The sequence below is a fragment of the Carex rostrata genome, chromosome 13 (genome assembly GCF_964058835.1).
Source record: "Carex rostrata chromosome 13, lpCarRost1.2, whole genome shotgun sequence".
In the NCBI taxonomy this organism is placed as follows: Eukaryota; Viridiplantae; Streptophyta; class Magnoliopsida; order Poales; family Cyperaceae; genus Carex; species Carex rostrata.
Window position 1 is genome coordinate 2752871 of NC_135930.1, and position 19390 is coordinate 2772260.

At 35.4% G+C, this 19390-nt stretch overlaps 1 long non-coding RNA gene and 1 pseudogene across 2 annotated transcripts in view; both read right to left on the reverse strand.

Annotated features, from left to right (window-relative positions):
- Positions 1-10984, reverse strand: part of LOC144564084 (ABC transporter B family member 11-like) — an 85457-nt pseudogene extending 74473 nt beyond the window's left edge. Inside the window, exons 1-8 of the transcript XR_013514547.1 lie at positions 10728-10984; positions 10104-10333; positions 9393-9688; positions 8977-9250; positions 7835-8684; positions 5708-5974; positions 4401-4597; positions 3372-4168 (exon numbers count right to left, since the gene is read on the reverse strand). The product of XR_013514547.1 is annotated as an ABC transporter B family member 11-like (transcript). The remainder of the gene's footprint in view (positions 1-3371; positions 4169-4400; positions 4598-5707; positions 5975-7834; positions 8685-8976; positions 9251-9392; positions 9689-10103; positions 10334-10727) is intronic.
- Positions 10985-13841: 2857 nt separating this feature from the next.
- On the reverse strand, positions 13842-14178 carry LOC144564085 (uncharacterized). Its single transcript, XR_013514548.1, has 2 exons — positions 14126-14178; positions 13842-13874 (listed from the first exon to the last, which is right to left on the reverse strand). It is a non-coding gene; the product is annotated as an uncharacterized LOC144564085 (long non-coding RNA).
- Positions 14179-19390: the final 5212 nt, after the last annotated feature.

The window sequence follows — 19390 nt, forward strand, 5'->3', positions numbered from 1 at the left end:
GGAAAGAAACATTAATTTTGTTAACCAAAATATAAAGATAAGACCTTGAATCCCCCACAAACAATTAATTAATTAATAACCATCAATGTAAGTGAAAGGCAGTGCATATGAAATTTTTTTTTGGGTTTATATAACTAATTTTGCATCAGATGGAAATTAAATTAGAGTAAAAAATAATTCTTCTCAATAAATAGAAGAAGCACCTTCAAAAAATCATGCATTATCATTTTTCTTTTAAAATAACATAATCTAGGTGCTTGGTTCAATTTTCCATATCAAATAATTCCATAAACTCTAAATCCTATCAAATATTAGCTACAACTATTTTAAATATTAAAAACAAAATGATAAATGTTAGATAATTTATTAAGATAATACTCATGAACGGAATTTTAATAGTGTCAAGTTTCTATAAATAGATATTGTGTTGTCCATAAATATTATTAGATGTGAAAAGAAAATGAAATTAGATATAAATAGAAATACTAAAGAGGAAAATGTAGGACCCACATTGAACGGTTGAGATTACATGCTTTTATTGTGCGTGGTTCTGGCAAAGAATAGACTGACTACTGAGGCTCCTCTGTTATTAAATGACTGAAATCACAACCCCCCCCCCCCCCCCCCTCTTCTCTCCTCTGCTCTCTCTGTTATAAATACCAATATTTTGTAACTAATATCCTCATTCATTGTTGATACACCTTTCTAAATCTCGCTTTAGCCCTTCCGGAGAATAGACTGAGGCTTGTTGTAGGCTACTACCGAAAGATCAACAGTATGTAGCATTGTACGAAGTGATGCTTCCTTCTGAAAACCAATTTCGGACGGACCCACAACCCACACTTTTCTCTCCTCAATTCGCTGGCTCCAAAATTATTGAGAAGAACTCACATGTCACCATGCCTTGGGGCAAGAACATATTATGTAACACCCCTGATGTAGAGATGCTCACAAACAGTAGAAGTACACAGAAAATCTAAAGAATCGAGCTAATTTCTAAGAAAAATAAGAACTAGATACAGAAAAGTAAAAATGAAATAATAAACTATTCAAAATTTCATTTTATTCCACGATCCGAACTGGTACAAATGAAGCCTATTTATAGGCGATACTAAGATAGAAAGGAAATACAATTTGGATTAACAGATCTTTCCAACCCGACCTGATAAGCCAACTAACTCCTAACTAAAATCTGACAAATTCTGTACTAGTAACTAAGAGATGGATTGGAAATACAAACATGTCATTTCTGTAATGAGCAAGAGGAATCCACCTTATGTACATAGAGATAAAATATTTAGTTTCGGATGGATGCGTTCAAAGATGTTCATAGGGGATGGAATTCTTTTGAGGATCTCGTTCTGTAGGTATTGCATTTACCTTGAGAACAGCAACAGGCTTGCTTGATTACAGTGTGTGCTCTCTGTTGGAATGTGTGAAAAGAAAGAAATGGGTTGTGTTGTAATGCTTATTCTATTAAAACTATAAGGCAAGTCATCATACTAATTGGCTTTTGTTGGATTACTGTTCAGGAAATTTGAAAGCAGGAGTTGTCACACACCTCCCTAAACGGAGACCATCTGACTTGAATCACGAGATGGAAACAACATCCTGTCTTTCACCGCAAGGGATTAATTGGTTAGTCGCTTCAATTATTACTAAAAAAAATGATGCATTATGTGTTTCCAAGAAGTATAATTAGTTTAAATGAATGGGCACTAATTAATCGTGAATCAATGAAGTGAGCCTCACCAGAAAACTTGGAGAAAGATTTAACAACACTACAGTTTTTACTTCATGCAGCGCATTGACAATAGATTCAAAACAGGATTGCATACGACTCGTGCGCTGCATGAAGAAAAACAATCTCTGTCAATGTTTTTTTGGATAATACGTCTAAGATTAATGTAAACTTGATATCCTAAATTAATATTTTTTTTCGATAATATGTCTCAGATTAATGTGAACTAGATATTCTGAATTAACGTTTTTTTTAGATTATACGTCTAAGATTAATGTGAACTTGATATTCTGAATTAAATTTTTTTTAGATAATACATCTAAGATTATGTAAATTTGGTATCCTCAATTAATGATTTAGGAGTATCTATTGATTATTATGGCGAAAGATCTCGCATTTGGTTCATTGGCAAAGCCACATGTCCTCTAATGTGGGGGGTCATGGATTTCAAACTCAAATAGAAAAAATCATTTGTTGTAATAACAGGAGTTTGAAAAGAGTATCGGGTGGCTTGATCGTAACCCTCATTAAAAAAAGGGTATCTACTGTGGCAAGTTGAACTAGTCCAGTCGCGATTGGGCCGAATCAGATCAATTTAAATATTAATATAAATTTCACTAGAAATCAAAAGTCACTAAATAGTTTTTTTTAAATACGTCTTGCAAATGTACCAATTGTACTTTAGAAACTAGTAAACATCAAAATATTGATATAAATCAAATTTGTTAAACTTCAATTAATCAGACATTAGCGAAACATTATCCAGTCTTTGTCCAGGCTAACCTGCAACACTGGAGATCTCCAGTTTGTGCCTTTCCCAATTGTTCTGCCTATATTAGTAGATGGAAGCAACATTCTGTCTTTCACTGGAAGGGATTACTTAATTGGTTAGCCCCATCAATTAGTGGTAATAGAATCAGGAGCTTCCGGACCGTCCGATCGTACAATCATGATGCATGTATAATTCTTCATCTTTTTTCAAAAAAAAAATATTTAGGGAAGAACTCTAGAAGATACAAAAATTAGCAACTTTGTGCAAAGAAAAAAAAAACGGCCTTCCTCAGTTCCTACTGATCATTTGTGAGAAGACACTGTGCTGTTGATCAATCAATATTATATATTTTCCCTCGACCTGTTTGATGCAATGCCTATGAGAAAAGCCCTCTCTCTGATCTCCTTTAACAAGCCTTATTAACATGACGCTACACTGATTTCATTTCCATTGAAGTGATTAATAAAGAAGATGTCTATCTTGGTTTAGGTTCAGAAGTTAGGTAGCAGAAAAGTTTTCACAATTTTCCGCATCCTAGAATTATATCTACCAGATCTTGCATAAACTGTGGAGTTCTTTTTTCCCAAGCAGTGTGCAAAAAATGATTGCCAATCTTGCATTATTTCTCACAATTTCATGTTTCAATGATCATCACCGGAAGCTCAACAAGTCTATCAATCAAATATGTGCATCATAATCAGCAACCTTTTATATAAAGCAAGCCCAACAAATTAAGTACCTTCTTTAATCAATCATAAATGACACGATCAACAAACAGTTGTAATGAAAAAGACACCACAAAAATGAATGCAAATTTAGAATTCAAGTTATAAAACTGAATTGAAATACAAAACACACACACACACACACACACATATATGAAACTTCCGTCATGTGCTTGATAGTTACCAATGAATAGCAGCAGTTTTAGCTTTGGCTACCAATATTGATAAGCAGGATGAAGTTAATTACTTTTTACCAACAAATATATACAGTTTTTGCTATATGCTATATTTTTAATTTGATCGCAGCTCAACAAGGGAGGCATAAACACCATCTTTTATCCTCATCAGCGTCTCGTGCCTTCCTTTCTCTACAATTTCTCCATTCTTCACTACGGCAATGATATCCGCACCTTTGATGGTAGACAACCGGTGTGCAACCACAATAGTAATACGACCGACCATGACCCTATCCAATGCCTCCTGAACCACATGCTCTGACTCAGCATCTAGTGCACTTGTTGCTTCATCGAGTAACAAAATCTTAGGGTTTTTCAATATAGCTCTAGCTATGGCTACACGCTGCTTCTGGCCACCTGATAGTTGTATCCCTCTCTCCCCTACATATGTGTCGTACCCTTGTGGAAGACTGGAAATAAATTGGTGGGCATTGGATGCTTCAGCAACTGCAATTAGTTCTTCTTCAGTGACTTCCCCTTCTTTCCCATATGATATGTTGGCACGTATCGTGTCATCAAACAGAACCGGCTCTTGGCTAACGAGTCCCATTTGTTTTCTAAGCCAGCTCACATTGAGCGTGGTGATTTCAGTTCCATCTAGTAAGATATTACCACTGTCAGGGTCATAGAATCGTTCAAGGAGTGCGATTACCGTTGATTTCCCACTACCGCTCTCTCCAACTAGAGCAATAGTCTGCAAAATATAAAAACTACTTGTTAATTTCCAGATTTGGGATTTTGGATATCTTTATAAATTGGCACAATCTCTGTAAAAACCAGACTTTTGATACTATCTATAAAATCTAGACTATAAGCAAGAGACTGTTAGATATGTACAAATTAATTTGGGCCTCCATTTATAATTGTATGTAGTGGCAGCACCTAACAATATAAGACTACAGTATAGAGAAGCATAACATATGTACCTTGCCCGAGGGGATGCTCAAAGACAAGTTCGTGAAAATTGGTACATCAGGCCGAGTCGGATACCTAAAGCTGATATGGCGCAGCTCTATATCTCCCCTTACAATTTCTAGCACTAGTCCCGTGCCTTTGCTGAATCTGAGCCTAATGCACTTGTTTGTGATATACCTGTAGTTGTCAAAAGTAGTGCGAAGAAGACCTGACATATTGCCCAATTAAAAGTACGTTAAAAAAACACGAAACTTCCCTCCACTATCACAGATACACCTAAGGTGCAGAAATGTTGTTAAATCGAAAAAAAAAATATATTACGTCAAGAATTTGAAAGTAGTATGTTACAAGGAAACACTGATTGCAACTAAATATCTCATATACCTTACCTACCACTGCTGCCCACCCTGTGGCAATCTTTCATTATGTGGTTTATATTGTTGGAAAAACAGTTTTAAGGATCACCATAACGAAGTCAATCCTTCTAACAAGACTCTAGCTCTAACTATTGGCATGCATGAATATCACAGTAATAAAATGTGGTTCTAAGCGGCGCATATGCGGCCGCTCAGCTGCATAAAATCCAACTATGTGGACTAATATGCAAATTTTAAACCCCACTTAAAATATTTTATTTATTAAATAAATAAAGATCCGGATTCAGATCCTAAAATTTAATAAGAGAAGGATACCCAGTATAAAACGAAAACCCATTCTTATTCCTCATCTATGCCGAAGTCCCAGCTTCTTTTATAGGCTCACAAGGGATGTATTTTTTTTGGTTTGGAGGTGTGGGACTAAAAAGGATTAAATGTACCGGAGTTATCACGGGTGATTTCTTTCTTTACTCTACGCGGTTTCAACTCTGAGTGCCACGTGGTTTGATCTCCAACGCTCAGTTTCAACTTTAACTATGCAACACCCTTAAAATAATAAATAAAGTAGTAATGATTGCAAGTTTACAACAATCTTTCCCGGGTCTCCTTGAAGAGGGATTTGGGCCGAATAATTTTGGGCTAAACCTTTGAAGATCAATTTAACTCATAATAAATAAATTATTATGCAGAAGTTTTGGCTTAATAACACATAATATTATTAATATACAACACTATTTTATTTAATTAACTTTTTACTCCGCATATACAACTGCATACCGTATATGCAGTATGCGGTGGCCTTCCGCATACCGCATCGAAACCACATTTTATAACATTGATGAATATTACTGGCAATATGAAGGAACCACCAGGATCTACAGTAAATGTATTATTGGTAATATTAAGGTATGACAGCATTAGTAACTCATGGCAATTATTACCTTAAAGACTTCAGTGAATGTCGCCTTGTCCTTTTCCACGAACTTCGCTCCAACATAAAAGCAGAGCGCAAAGGTTAGGTAAAGCATCAAGAAAGAGAAACCAAAACCAAGGCCGCTGATCCAGCCTGTACGCACACCTTGGTTCATGGAGGCTTCACACTTGTGGTTATAAGTCTCTATTATGCGTTTCTCAGCACAGAATGATGCCACAGTACGGATGCTACCAACTGCATCACTTGCAATTTGACTTGCTTCTTCATACATCACCTATAACAAAAATAATAAATCATGGGGCACATATTGTTCGCTTACAAAAGTACGCTACAAAGTTTCAGGTACAACAAGTTGTACCAGTTTAAACCTTGAATTTACTCTCGTCTAAGGTTGCAAGTGCACAACCCTATCCGTATAGCATAATAAGGTATCGATCCTCAGGGACGGTTTAATTCGATTATAAATTTCTACAAATCCGAGTTAGGTACTAGAAGTGTGAAGGGTTTGGTTTGAATTCGTTTCAATCTCTCAATTCAATAACAAAGGATTGCAAAAGAAGATAAATGTTTGTTTTAGTCAAGTTTAAAAGGATGTTTCCAGGGTTTCAGATTTCATCCTCAGCTTTGCCTCTCAGGACCTTCACTCGACTCGCATCATCTCTGATGCGACCCTAGTGATGCGACCCGCATGGTCTCCCATGCGACTCGCATGGCCATCGAGTGAATGCAGCATTTCACCTGTTTCTGAGTTATTCTATTGTGCAAGGTTCTACTGACCCTACCCACGATTCCTGAGCCTCAACTCTCGTTTATTAGCACCAGTAACCTAGTAGGGAATTGCAATTTCACCTTCTTAGATCTACAACTTTCAACTCTCGTTTATTTGTGTTCAATCTAAGTCAATTGATCGGTTTGCTAAAGGTATCCACTATCTCTCAATAAATGGAAATCTCACCTTTCGGTTCAATTGATCTATCTTTTCAGATTTCTAACCTACCTCAAGTGCTTGATTAAATTGCAAGAAATATCTAGATCAAGATATTAGAAGAGATGAAAGATTCATTCAACAATAGTCAATAAAATGCAATCACACAATCTCAATCAAGCTTTAAAAGAAAGATACACAATCAATTGATCACAAGAACAACTCAAATCCAAATGAAATACACACAATCAAAGCTTTAGACTACATCAACCCTAGAAACAAAGAAGGATCTACTCAAACAACATCATAAAAGAAAAGATAAGAGATAGGATCATGATAGAACCAATTGAAGCAATCTTGCAAGGATCTTCCCTCTTTTCTCTCTTTCTTGATCAACACTCCAATTCTTGAGGCTTTGAATCTTCAAATTTCGGAACTCCCTCTCTGGTGGTAGGGGTGGTCTATTTATAGACTTTTCAAAACGAGTCTTTCAATTCTGGGCCCTTATTGGGCCTTTGTTGTCTGCTCTGGAAACTCGCGATGCGACCAGCGTCAGGTCCGATGAGGGTCGCATCGACTCTGATGAGGGTCGCATCGACTATGATGCTACCCGCATCGACTCTGATGAGGGTCGCGTCAGATGTGATGAGGGTCGCGTCAGATGTGATGAGGGTCGCATCAGATGTCTCAGAATTCAGTAACTTCCCTGATTTCGCCCGTTTTCTGCAAAATAAGAATGAAATCGCAGCAGTACCACATTCTATGGATATTCAATGTTAAATACGCGATTTGGTGGTTTAAAACGCAGATTTTGGTACAAGAATTGGTCGGAGCAATAGATCAAATATGGAGATATCACATATTCTCTGGGTTGCCATATTTTGCTCTCGTTATTGTGTAGTGTGTTGAACCATATACTAATTTGAATGGTTTAATATAATTTGGTTTCTTCCTTGTTAATTCTTGTTCATGAATAACTAAGATATTGCTTGTTCAGGCTTAAAAAATCAAACTCTGCTAGTGGAATATACCTGTTATTAGCAGTCCACATTTCTATTTGGAAAGTTAATTAACTGTAGAGTGTGGACTTCATAGCCCTAGTCATCTCAGTAATGAAAAAATAAATCATTTATACCCCCATACATAGTTATGTCAAATAAGTATCTGGATCTGAAGTTATGAAATTCTGAAATGTAATGTTGATCTAACCTTAGCATCGGCGCTAAATCCCTTGAGAAATTTCACTTGTGCATAAGCCTGGAGACCCACCAATGGGATTACAACCGTTATTATGAGGGCAAGCTGCCAGTTCGCAACCATTGCTACCACAAATCCACAAATCAGATTAGCCAAGGTCTGAGCAATTAATGCCAAAGTGTCTCCTACAAGTCGGCGAACATTCAAAGCATCCATTGAAAGCCTCGCACCGATTAGTTTACTGACCTAGAGTTACTGGGATTGTCAAACCAGCTAACATCCTGCCGAACTATGCTCCGGAAAGACAAACTCCGGATCCTTTCAACAAGCTTCCCCCCAGCCACCGCAAACAAGAAATACTCCGCTGGTATTGAAATAATAGATCCAATTCCCAATACCACACACATCAATGCCCAAAAACTTGTGTCCTTCCTCAATTTGTGTGGTGGTTGGAAAAATGCTTCTATTGCTCTTGCTATGATCAGTCCAGACATGGGGAACAGTACACCATGTACTGCAACTGATATTGAGCCCATGATTAAAACAGGAAATTCTGGCTTATTCAAACTCATCAGTCGACCCACAGGTGCCTTTTTAGGAGCACTTTTGTCGCCATAACCTTCATCGGCATCTTCATCATCTGGTGTTAGACCAGGAGTGGTGAAGGGAAGGTTGAAGGAAAGGTGTTTGCTGCTCGCTCCTGACAAGCGACGGCTGAGCGAGCGTTTCAAAGATGCGCTATGGCTATATGATTTGCTTGTAGACACATGATGATGATCTTTTCCCTCATGACTAGCTTCTTGGAGGCGAATTAGTTGGGAGTAAGCACCATCTGGATCTTTTGTCAACTCATCATGGGGACCTTCATAATTAAATAATTATGGGAAAGGATGATAATTATCTTCAATATTGTATACCAATTACTTCATTGGTTGAATTTGGCAATTGGATTTTTCACCAATTTTTTGTTGCAAAAGTGCCAATTGACATGCATACCCAGAAAAATAAATAGAGACTGTTTTTCCAAATAGCACAGAATATAGTAAACATTTGTTTGCACTTCAACAGGGATGAGAATTTGGAAACTGTCTAGTAACACTCGTAGTTTTTTTCAAATATTGAAGTTTTGGAAAATGAATTAGAATTTTATTCACCTTGTTCTACAATTTTACCCTCGTGCACGACCGAAATGCGATCAGCATTTCTCACGGTGCTTAGACGGTGCGCCACAACAAGAGTGGTTCTCTCTACCATTATTCTGTCTAATGCCTCTTGCACAATTCTCTCTGACTCAACATCCAATGCACTTGTGGCTTCATCAAGCAATAAGATCTTAGGGTTTTTCAAGATAGCTCTTGCAATTGCAATCCTCTGCTTCTGACCCCCTAAAAGTTGAGCCCCACGCTGACCAACCATAGTATCTAGCCCCTGGACAGGATTAATATAAACATATTGGCTGTTAAAATTGATTTGTTATATTATTAACAAGTTGTGTACAGAACAAATATTGAAACTTGAGTATTTAATAGGAAAAAGGAAGCAAATATATCATTAGGTCTGAGTTACTTACATCAGGCAATTTGTCAATGAAATTGGCAGTATTTGCCAGCTCAACAGCTTGTGTGACCTCTTCTAGCGTGGCTCCCTCTTTGCCATACAATATATTCTCCTTGATAGTTGTCATAAACAACAGTGGCTCTTGGCTAACAAGCCCAATTTTTTCTCTAATCCAACCAAGCTTCAATGTTTTTATATTAACACCATCTATTAGAACCTCTCCTGCTTGTGGGTTGTAGAATCTCTCTACCAAACTTATAACTGTGGATTTCCCACTCCCACTTTCTCCTACTATAGCCATTGTAGTACCTATTATGTGACAAATTCAAACCCCAATTCCATATTAGATTATGGAATTGATTAACTACTTGCAAAAGAGCTAAAATATCAAACTTCCTTAAAAGGATAATTCACCATTTCTACACTCAATTTTACTATAATTGTTTGATTCAGTATGGATTAGTACAGTACATAACTGCAACAGTTGAGGTTTCATTATTAGGCTAGTGGTGTGAAATTATTGAAGTACTTGGGATCCTGATTATAGGAGAAGCAACATTAAAAAAGTTCACCTCGAATCACCAAATTTATTTAAGACAACCATTCAACATTGCTACACACTCGATTTTGGTATCATAATTATTTGGTGCAGTGTTTGATTAGTCTGATTTTATCATTAGGCTAATGATTTTTCCAATCACAATATGTTCAGCTCACTACATACCGCTGTCAACTCTCAATGAGAATCCATTAAATATTAGCTGCTCGGGTCTTGCAGGATAACTAAAATACACATCTCTCAGCTCGACATCACCATTCATTTTTTCCAAGGTAACACCACTTTCATCATATGCATCAATATCCGGCTTTCTCTTGATTGTTTCAAACATCCAATATGCTGCGGTCTGGCCTTCAGCAAAAGCAGTCACACAAGGAGATGCATTGCCCAGAGACCTTATTTCATATGTAAAAGAAAAAGGAGAGATTATTACAGTGCTAAATTCAAGTTTGCAGATGGTATATGGAAAAACTAGAGAAGGATTTTGGTTGATTTATCCAGCACGCTCATCTTTTTCTATTTTCACAGTTAGTAGATTAAAATAGTTCCTGGCATACTTTTTCCAGAGGACCACAACTACATACCAATGAGCCTAGAAGGTAATATTTTGGGATGGCTTATATTATCCACACAAAATTTTCATCTTGCTCTCGTTTTTGTACTAGGGCTGGTATCGCAAGGAAGCCAGTACAAAAGCACAGGAGTTATATTATCTTGTTTGCCTTTTAGAAACAAATAACAGAAAGAAAAAGTTTGAAAAACAAATAACGGAAGGAAAACAAGACTTACGAAGCACCAATGAGGACTGCCAATAAAACACTAATAACTGTGCCTCCACTGTATCCTTTGTTTATAATGAGCTGACCACCATACCATATGGCAAGACCATAACTAGCAAAGATGATTAGGAAAACAGATCCCATGCCAAACCCGTTAGCAGCACCTTCTTTTGCAGTGGCTTGGTAGGTCTTACTTATGTGTTTGTCATAGAGTGAGACAGCTCTGTTCTCTCCATTGAACGAGGCAACCTTTTCAAATAGAAAAATAGAAGTATGTTATTAGATCACATATAAAAGTCATAATTGTAGGCCAATTTGTGTTAACTATGGACCTAATTTCTGAACCAAATGGTATTTAGGGCTAAATTGGGTTTAAGACTTTAAGTAAGACTCTTTCTGCAGACAATGGGTTTTTTTCAAAAGGAAAGAGTCTCTGGGTGTTTTTTGAAATATAAATAGTGCTGAGATTTTTTCTGACACAGTAGCTGAGATTTTTTTAAATAGAAAGAGATGCTGAATTTTTTTTTCTAAAACAGAAAACACGTGGAGCCCAAAAAATTAATTTCAGCTTCAAAATTTGGATCTGAATTTTTTTTCGGATCCTATGCCATAGAAAAACTCCAGCACTATCGTTGTTTCCCTTTATTATTTAATAATAAGTTCTATAAATAAAAAATTATCTGTGAAAAATTGTTTTCCTGATTTATGGTTAAGGTAAAGATATGAAGGTCTCTTTCATTTGATATTTATCTTTGACACTGCAGAGACTGCAGAGAGATTCACAGCAATTTTATTTTCTCATCCTATTTTTGATTTTCTTTCTTTTCTACCACTGATTCTCAGGAGAAAATAAGGTTCAAATTTGTTTCTTAACACTCATATTTCATGTCAGATACTTTTTATATTATACCCCTCTATTTTATACAAGAGTAAAGTTTGGGTGCTATGGATAGCATAAGGTCATCCGTGCTACGGCCTCATTAACTTATCGTATAAACTTCAAACTTCAATTTTCGTAACTCAATAAATTGGTATGTAATAAACTTGTAGAATACTACTTTTTATTATTTTTGAAATTTTTTTACTATTTTTTTATGATTTATGAAATATGATAAAAAAATGACCTAAAATATTGACAATTTTCTTTTATTTTGAAGTCATTATTTGTCATCTTTCATAAATCATAAAAAATAGTAAGAAAATTTCATAAATAGTAAAGTTTGGTATTCTACAAGTTCATTATATAACCAATCTACTGAGCTACTTAAATCAAAGTTTGAAGTTTATTTGATAGATTTTTAAGGCCGTAGCACAGATGGCCTTATGCTATGCATAGCACCCAAGCCTTACTCTTTATAGAAATCCCAATATTGTTGAAATATAACAATTAAAATATAACTTATATTTTATGCATATCATACTAATGAAAAATGATAAAAACATTGATACAAATTTTACCATCCATCATGTGAATTAAATTTTTTTAATGGTCCATATATTGACAGAATTTTGTGAAACATGGAATGATATTCAGCACGAAAATTAGTACAAAACTAGTTTGTAAGTAGAATGAAAATACAATATTTTTTTTATCTTTTAGCTTAATTTGAGAAAGCAATATTCAAATTGTCAATTTAGTCCAATTAATCATAATCATCATAATATGCAAAATAAAAAGGAACTTCTTTGGAAATATTAATTATATCAGATTTATTTAGTGAAAAGAATAAAAAAGAATAAAAAAAGATTCAGCAGTTCTATTAACAAGAAATGATTTTCCATCCTGAACAAATCATCTAGATATGGTACAACTGTGAAACATGTATAAATATTTGAAAAGCGATCCTTTCCAAGTGAATTATTTTACCATCAACACTGTCCTTTTGCAGATTTTAACATTGGCATCTTTGGTGGCTAAATCTATAAAGCACACAGAGAAAACTTGAATCAGTTGTTTAGTACTGATACTTGGTGTAGAATTAGGGTGTTCTTAAGCTCACCAAGTCCCTTTGTGAGCTTAATTCAAAAACCTATTGAATTGGTTTCAAAAGATACATCCAAACCATTGAAACCAATCTACTTCACGAGTGATGCATTTACAAATTTATGAAGTTTTGAACTAATTTAGCATAAAGTCAAGCGGTAAAAAAAAGATGGTTTATAATTAATTTTAATGTGTTCATTTTTCATCATTTTTTGTCCGCTTGACTTTATATTAAATTAGTTTGAAAATTTATAAATTTTGCATGATCACTCGTGAAGTAGATTTGTTTCAACAATTTGGATGCGTCGCTTAAAACCAATTCGATGAGTTTTTTAATTAAGCTCACAAAGAAGCTTGGTGAATTTAAGAAGACCCTAGTTTTGTACTGCTGATACTTGTATATAGTGTGCACCAAATGCTCAAATTAACCAAAACATATTGCTTAGATAAACCTATTGAAAAAATCATCATTTAAGTGCTTCAATACAGCTATATATCTCTCAGTTTTGTATTGAACATTTATCAGTTGGTTAATTATAAAACCAAAATAATGTACAAAAACTAAACCGCTATGACTGCTTCCAGAAATATTGTACTCATGTTATGAATCAGATAATTGTGATACGGTTCTATTTGAGATAGCTGGCCTGAAATATATAGTTCATACTTCTTTCATAGTAGATGAATGAGGGGGCCAAAAACAGACAAGAACATGCTACTCAAAAACCAAGTTCAGTTCAGTACCGTACTGTTATGGAAAAAAATCATTTGCATAGGTTCTTTTTGTAGTTGTAAGCTAAATCAATAGGTACTGAAATTTGAATCTGTACCCACTACACTTGTCTCTCCACATTAAAAGTAGATAAAAAAAATGAATCAAATATATTATAATTAATATAAAGCTAAGCTAGTTAGACCAGGTGAGGAATTAATTTACCTGAACAAAAAGAGTATTGGCAAGAATAAGCTTCTTCTTGTTGTCACATCATCTCTGACCTGACCCTGTGCTTATAATTGGTGGTGAAACTGAACAGTATCTTCTTGTAAGTAGCATATAAAGAGTCGCTACGAGATTGTCAGCAGAAAGACCCTTATGCTTGTAAATATAATAAAAAGATTACAACTACTTCAACCAACATGTTTTCCTTTTTTCTTTATTCTTGGAGGCTTGGACTACAAGTTTTATTTATATCAATAGGAATAATTTCATGTATTCAAGTCCATTTGGACAGAATCCAAATTCCAAACACAAGTTAGATGGACTGTTATTAAAAAAAAAATTAAAAATTAAAATTTGGAGGTTTTCCATTCTGCATGGCTTGTACTAAATTTGTGCATTACTGATCATGACTGTTACAATCTACATCCATTATTCAGGTGCTTGAATGTACTAAATGAAAAGGGAGGGCAGAAGTGTAAATTACCTCTTTGTTGGCTCGGTATAGTTGTTGATGCAATTATCATAATTTAAATAATTTATATTCTGCATTTTCTGTGGAATAAAATATCAAAACTCTTGGTTACATTGTGAAAATCTTATGATGAAAAATAAAACTACAATTCCAGCATACCCATGTTGCAAATGTGTTTGCATCTTTCTGTTCCAAGCCTAGTGATCCAGGCATTCGAATGTTGCATATTTGATACCTACACTTTAAAAGAAAAAGATCATTGATTATCAAATAAACAATGCATGCTTCACATAAAAATCATACTAAAAAGTAAAAACTTAACACGGAAAAATTATAATTACCCAGCATCAGAGTATATTCTTAGTTTACAACCTTAGCTGTGATCATAATCAACTAGTGCACCTGATAGGAATGTTTTCTTGTTGATAGTCACATTGGGAATGTGCTTGAATTTGATCCTCTCAAAACCAGTTTCTTCTTGGCTTACAATCTTCGACAGCAACCTCTCAGTACAACCCCTGATCTCTAGCTTCAATGCCATTATTGTAGTCAAGTATTCTGGCAGGGTTTCCATTTCATAATTTGTCACAACCCGTGCTTTCAGATATCCATCCTATGACTTGTCATTACGGCCCTGCCAGTAAAGAAAAAACACAATTGAACTCCATGGAAAATTTTCATTCGAATGTCGATTTAGTCTGACTAGTAGCATTTGAGGCATCACAAGTATATTATACCACAATAGTTTTACAGGTACTACTATAGTAGGTTTTAGCTCGGTACATTTATTAGATCAAAACCAGATGGACCTTTGCTGGTACACAAGGATTGAATACCATTAATACGGACAAAACAAGATGACCAATGACCAGAACTGGAAGTGAATTTGAACAGATTCTGATATGACAACTTAACTCACTGGCAACCCAAATTGGCAACCCAAATTGTCAAAACTGGAGACATAATCATACGAACAAATGAAAGAAGAAATCTTACTTCGGTTAACATGACTAAATATTGAAAGAAGAAACTTATCTTGCAAAATAATTCCAAATCACAAGCAGAGAAGCATCTCCCTTGGGCATAACTTGATAAAGTTGAAGCTTCCAAGAGTTGTTGTACACACCACATAGAAGAATGGTTAGTACTCTTCTGTAAGAAAGAAACAACTAATAGGGACAAAGCAAGATGATCAATGACCTGAATTGGAAGTGAAATTGAACAGATTCTGATATGACTACTTAACTCACTAGCAACCCAAATTGTCAAAACTGGAGACATAATCATACGAACCAATGAACAACGATAGAAGATTTTGACGTGGGATAATCCTCCTAGAACAGTTTACTATGTAACTTAACTTGAATTTCAGTCACAAAGATAGAAGATTTTGCACTTTATTTCCCATGTCAAACCTACTTTTAACTCAACCAAATCCTATTTTGCCGGTTCTCAGTTGGTCTTCATTTTCCACTAATTTCACTTCCTAAATATATTCTATGTAGGGGTAAAGCAGTCTAAAGTCCCTAAATAACTAATTAATAGAACAAATATAAACAATGCATAACGTACCTGCGTGATCCTCATGCATAAAATAACCTGTCTTATACTTCTGTTTTCTCCATCAACGGCATAAAGGGATGTACTCCATGCTGGCTACATTATAGTTTCACTTCGGGAGCAGATCTGAATGAGCGTCCCAAGCTTTCAGAAATCCATCCTATGACTTGCCACTACGGCCCTGTCAGTACAGAAAAAATACAATTGAACAGCTTGGAAAATTTTCATTCAGATGTCGATTTAGTCTGACTAGTAGCCTTTGAGGCATCACACGTATACTATACCACCCCAGTTTTTGTGGCACAACTATAGTTCGTTTTATATCGGTACATTTACAAGCTCCAAACCTGATGGACCTTTGCTAGAACCATTTAGTCTCATGGGGGTTCAAACCTACCAACTTTAGTCTCATGGGGGTTCAAACCTACCAACTTTAGTCTCAAGGGTTGAATAGCATTTAGTCTCATGGGGGTTCAAACCTACCAACTTTAAATATCTCCATGCAGGTATTGAACATCAAGCATCTATGCATTAAATACCAAAAAAATCTTACTTCGGTAAACATGACTAAATATTGAAAGAAGAAACTTATCTTGCAAAAAAATTCCAAATCACAAGCAGAGCAGCATCTCCATTGGGCATAACTTGATAAAGTTGAAGCTTCCAAGAGTTGTTGTACACACCACATAGAAGTAAGGTTAATACTCTTCTGTAAGAAACAAACAATTAATAGGGACAAAGCAAGATGACCAAGGACCTGAATTGGAAGTGAAATTGAACAGATTATGATATGACTAAACTCACTATCAACCCAAATTGTCAAAACATGAGACTTACTCATATGGACAAATGAACAATGATAGAAGATTTTGACGAGGGAAAACCCAACTAGAACAGTTTATTGGGTAACTTAACTTGAATTTCAGTCACAAAGATAGAAGCTTTTGCACTTAAATTAAAATGCCAAACCTACTTTTAACTCAACCAAACCCTATTTTGCCGATTCTCAGTTGGTCTTCATTTTCCACTAATTTCATTTTCTAAATATATTCTATGTAGAGGTAAAACAGTCTAAAGTCTCTAAATAACTGATTAATAGAACAAATATAAACAATGCATAACGCACCTATATGAGCCTCATTCACAAAAATACCTGTCTTATACTTCTGTTTTCTCCATCAACGGCATAAAGGGATGTACTCCATGCTGGCTACTTTATAGTTTCACTTAGGGAGCAAATCTGAACATGCATGTCGTGCTTTCAGAAATCCATCCTATCACTTGTCACTACGGCCCTGTCAGTAGAGAAAAAACACAATTGAACAGCTTGAAAAATTTTCATTTAGATGTTGATTTAGTCTGACTAGTAGCCTTTGAGGCATCACAAGTATACTATACCACCCCAGTTTTTGTGGAAACAATATAGATGGTTTTAGATCGGTATATTTACTAGCTCCAAACCTGATGGACCTTTGCTGGTACACAAGGGTTGAATACCATTTAGTCTGATGGGGGTTCAAACCTACGAACTTTTAATATCTCCATGTAGGTATTGAATATCAAGCATCTATGCATTAAATACCAAAAAAATCTTACTTCGATTAACATGACTAAATATTGAAAGAAGAAACTTATCTTGCAAAATAATTCCAAATCACAAGCAGAGCAGAATCTACCTTGGGCATAACTTGATAAAGTTGAAGCTTGCAAGAGTTGTTGTACACACTACTTAGAAGTAAGGTTAATACTCTTATGTAAGGAACAAACAATTAATAGGGACAAAGAAGAATGACCAATGACCTGAATTGGAAGTGAAATTGAACAGATTATGATATGACTACTTAACTCACTGGCAACCCAAATTGTCAAAACATGAGACTTAATTATATGGACCAATAAACAACGATAGAAGATTTTGACGAGGGATAACCCTACTAGAACAGTTTACTGGGTAATTTAACTTGAATTTCAGTCACAAAGATAGAAGCTTTTACACTTAATTTCGCATATCAAACGTACTTTTAACTCAACCAAACCCTATTTTGCCGGTTCTCAGTTGGTCTTCATTTTCCACTAATTTCATTTCCTAAATATATTCTATGTAGAGGTAAAACAGTCTAAAGTCTCTAAACAAGTTATTAATAGAACAAATATAAACAATGCATAACGTACCTATATGGGCGTCATTCACAAAAATACCTGTCTTATACTTCTGATTTCTCCATCCACGGCATAAAGGGATCTACTCCATGCTGGCTACATTATAGTTTCACTTCGGGAGCAGATCTGAACATGCATGCCGTGCTTTCAGAAATCCATCCTATCACTTGTCACTACGGCCCTGTCAGTAGAGAAAAAACACAATTGAACAGCTTGGAAAATTTTCATTTAGATGTCAATTTAGTCTGACTAGTAGCCTTTGAGGCATCACAAGTATACTATACCACCACAGTTTTTGAGGTACAACTATAGTTGGTTTTAGATCGGCGCATTTACTAGCTCAAAACCTGATGGACCTTAGATGGTACACAACGGTTGAATACCATTTTGTCTGATGGGGGTTCAAACCTACCAACTTTAAATATCTCCATGCAGGTATTGAACATCAAGCATCTATGCATTAAATACCAAAAAAATCTTACTTCGATTAACAAGACTAAATATTGAAAGAAGAAACTTATCTTGCTAAAAAATTCCAAATCACAAGCAGAGCAGCATCTCCATTGGGCATAACTGGATAAAGTTGAAGCATGCAAGAGTTGTTGTACACACCACTTAGAAGTGAGGTTAATACTCTTCTGTAAGAAATAAACAATTAAAAGGGACAAAGCAAGATGACCAAGGACCGGAATTGGAAGTGAAATTGAACAGATTCTGATATGACTACTAAACTCACTATCAACCCAAATTGTCAAAACAGGAGACTTACTCATATGGACAAATGAACAATGATAGAAGATTTTGACGAGGGAAAACCCTACTAGAACAGTTTACTGGGTAATTTAACTTGAATTTCAGTCACAAAGATAGAAGCTTTTACACTTAATTTCGCATATCAAACGTACTTTTAACTCAACCAAACCCTATTTTGCCGGTTCTCAGTTGGTCTTCATTTTCCACTAATTTCATTTCCTAAATATATTCTATGTAGAGGTAAAACAGTCTAAAGTCTCTAAACAAGTTATTAATAGAACAAATATAAACAATGCATAACGTACCTATATGGGCGTCATTCACAAAAATACCTGTCTTATACTTCTGATTTCTCCATCCACGGCATAAAGGGATCTACTCCATGCTGGCTACATTACAGTTTCACTTTGGGAGCAGATCTGAACATGCATGCCGTGCTTTCAGAAATCCATCCTATCACTTGTCACTACGGCCCAGTCAGTAGAGAAAAAACACAATTGAACAGCTTGGAAAATTTTCATTTAGATGTCAATTTAGTCTGACTAGTAGCCTTTGAGGCATCACAAGTATACTATACCACCACAGTTTTTGAGGTACAACTATAGTTGGTTTTAGATCGGTGCATTTACTAGCTCAAAAGCCGATGGACCTTTGATGGTACACAAGGGTTGAATACCATTTAGTCTCATGGGGGTTCAAACCTAACTTCAAATATCTCCATGCAGGTATTGAACATCAAGCATCTATGCATTAAATACCAAAAAAATTTTACTTCGATTAACAAGCCTAGATATTGAAAGAAGA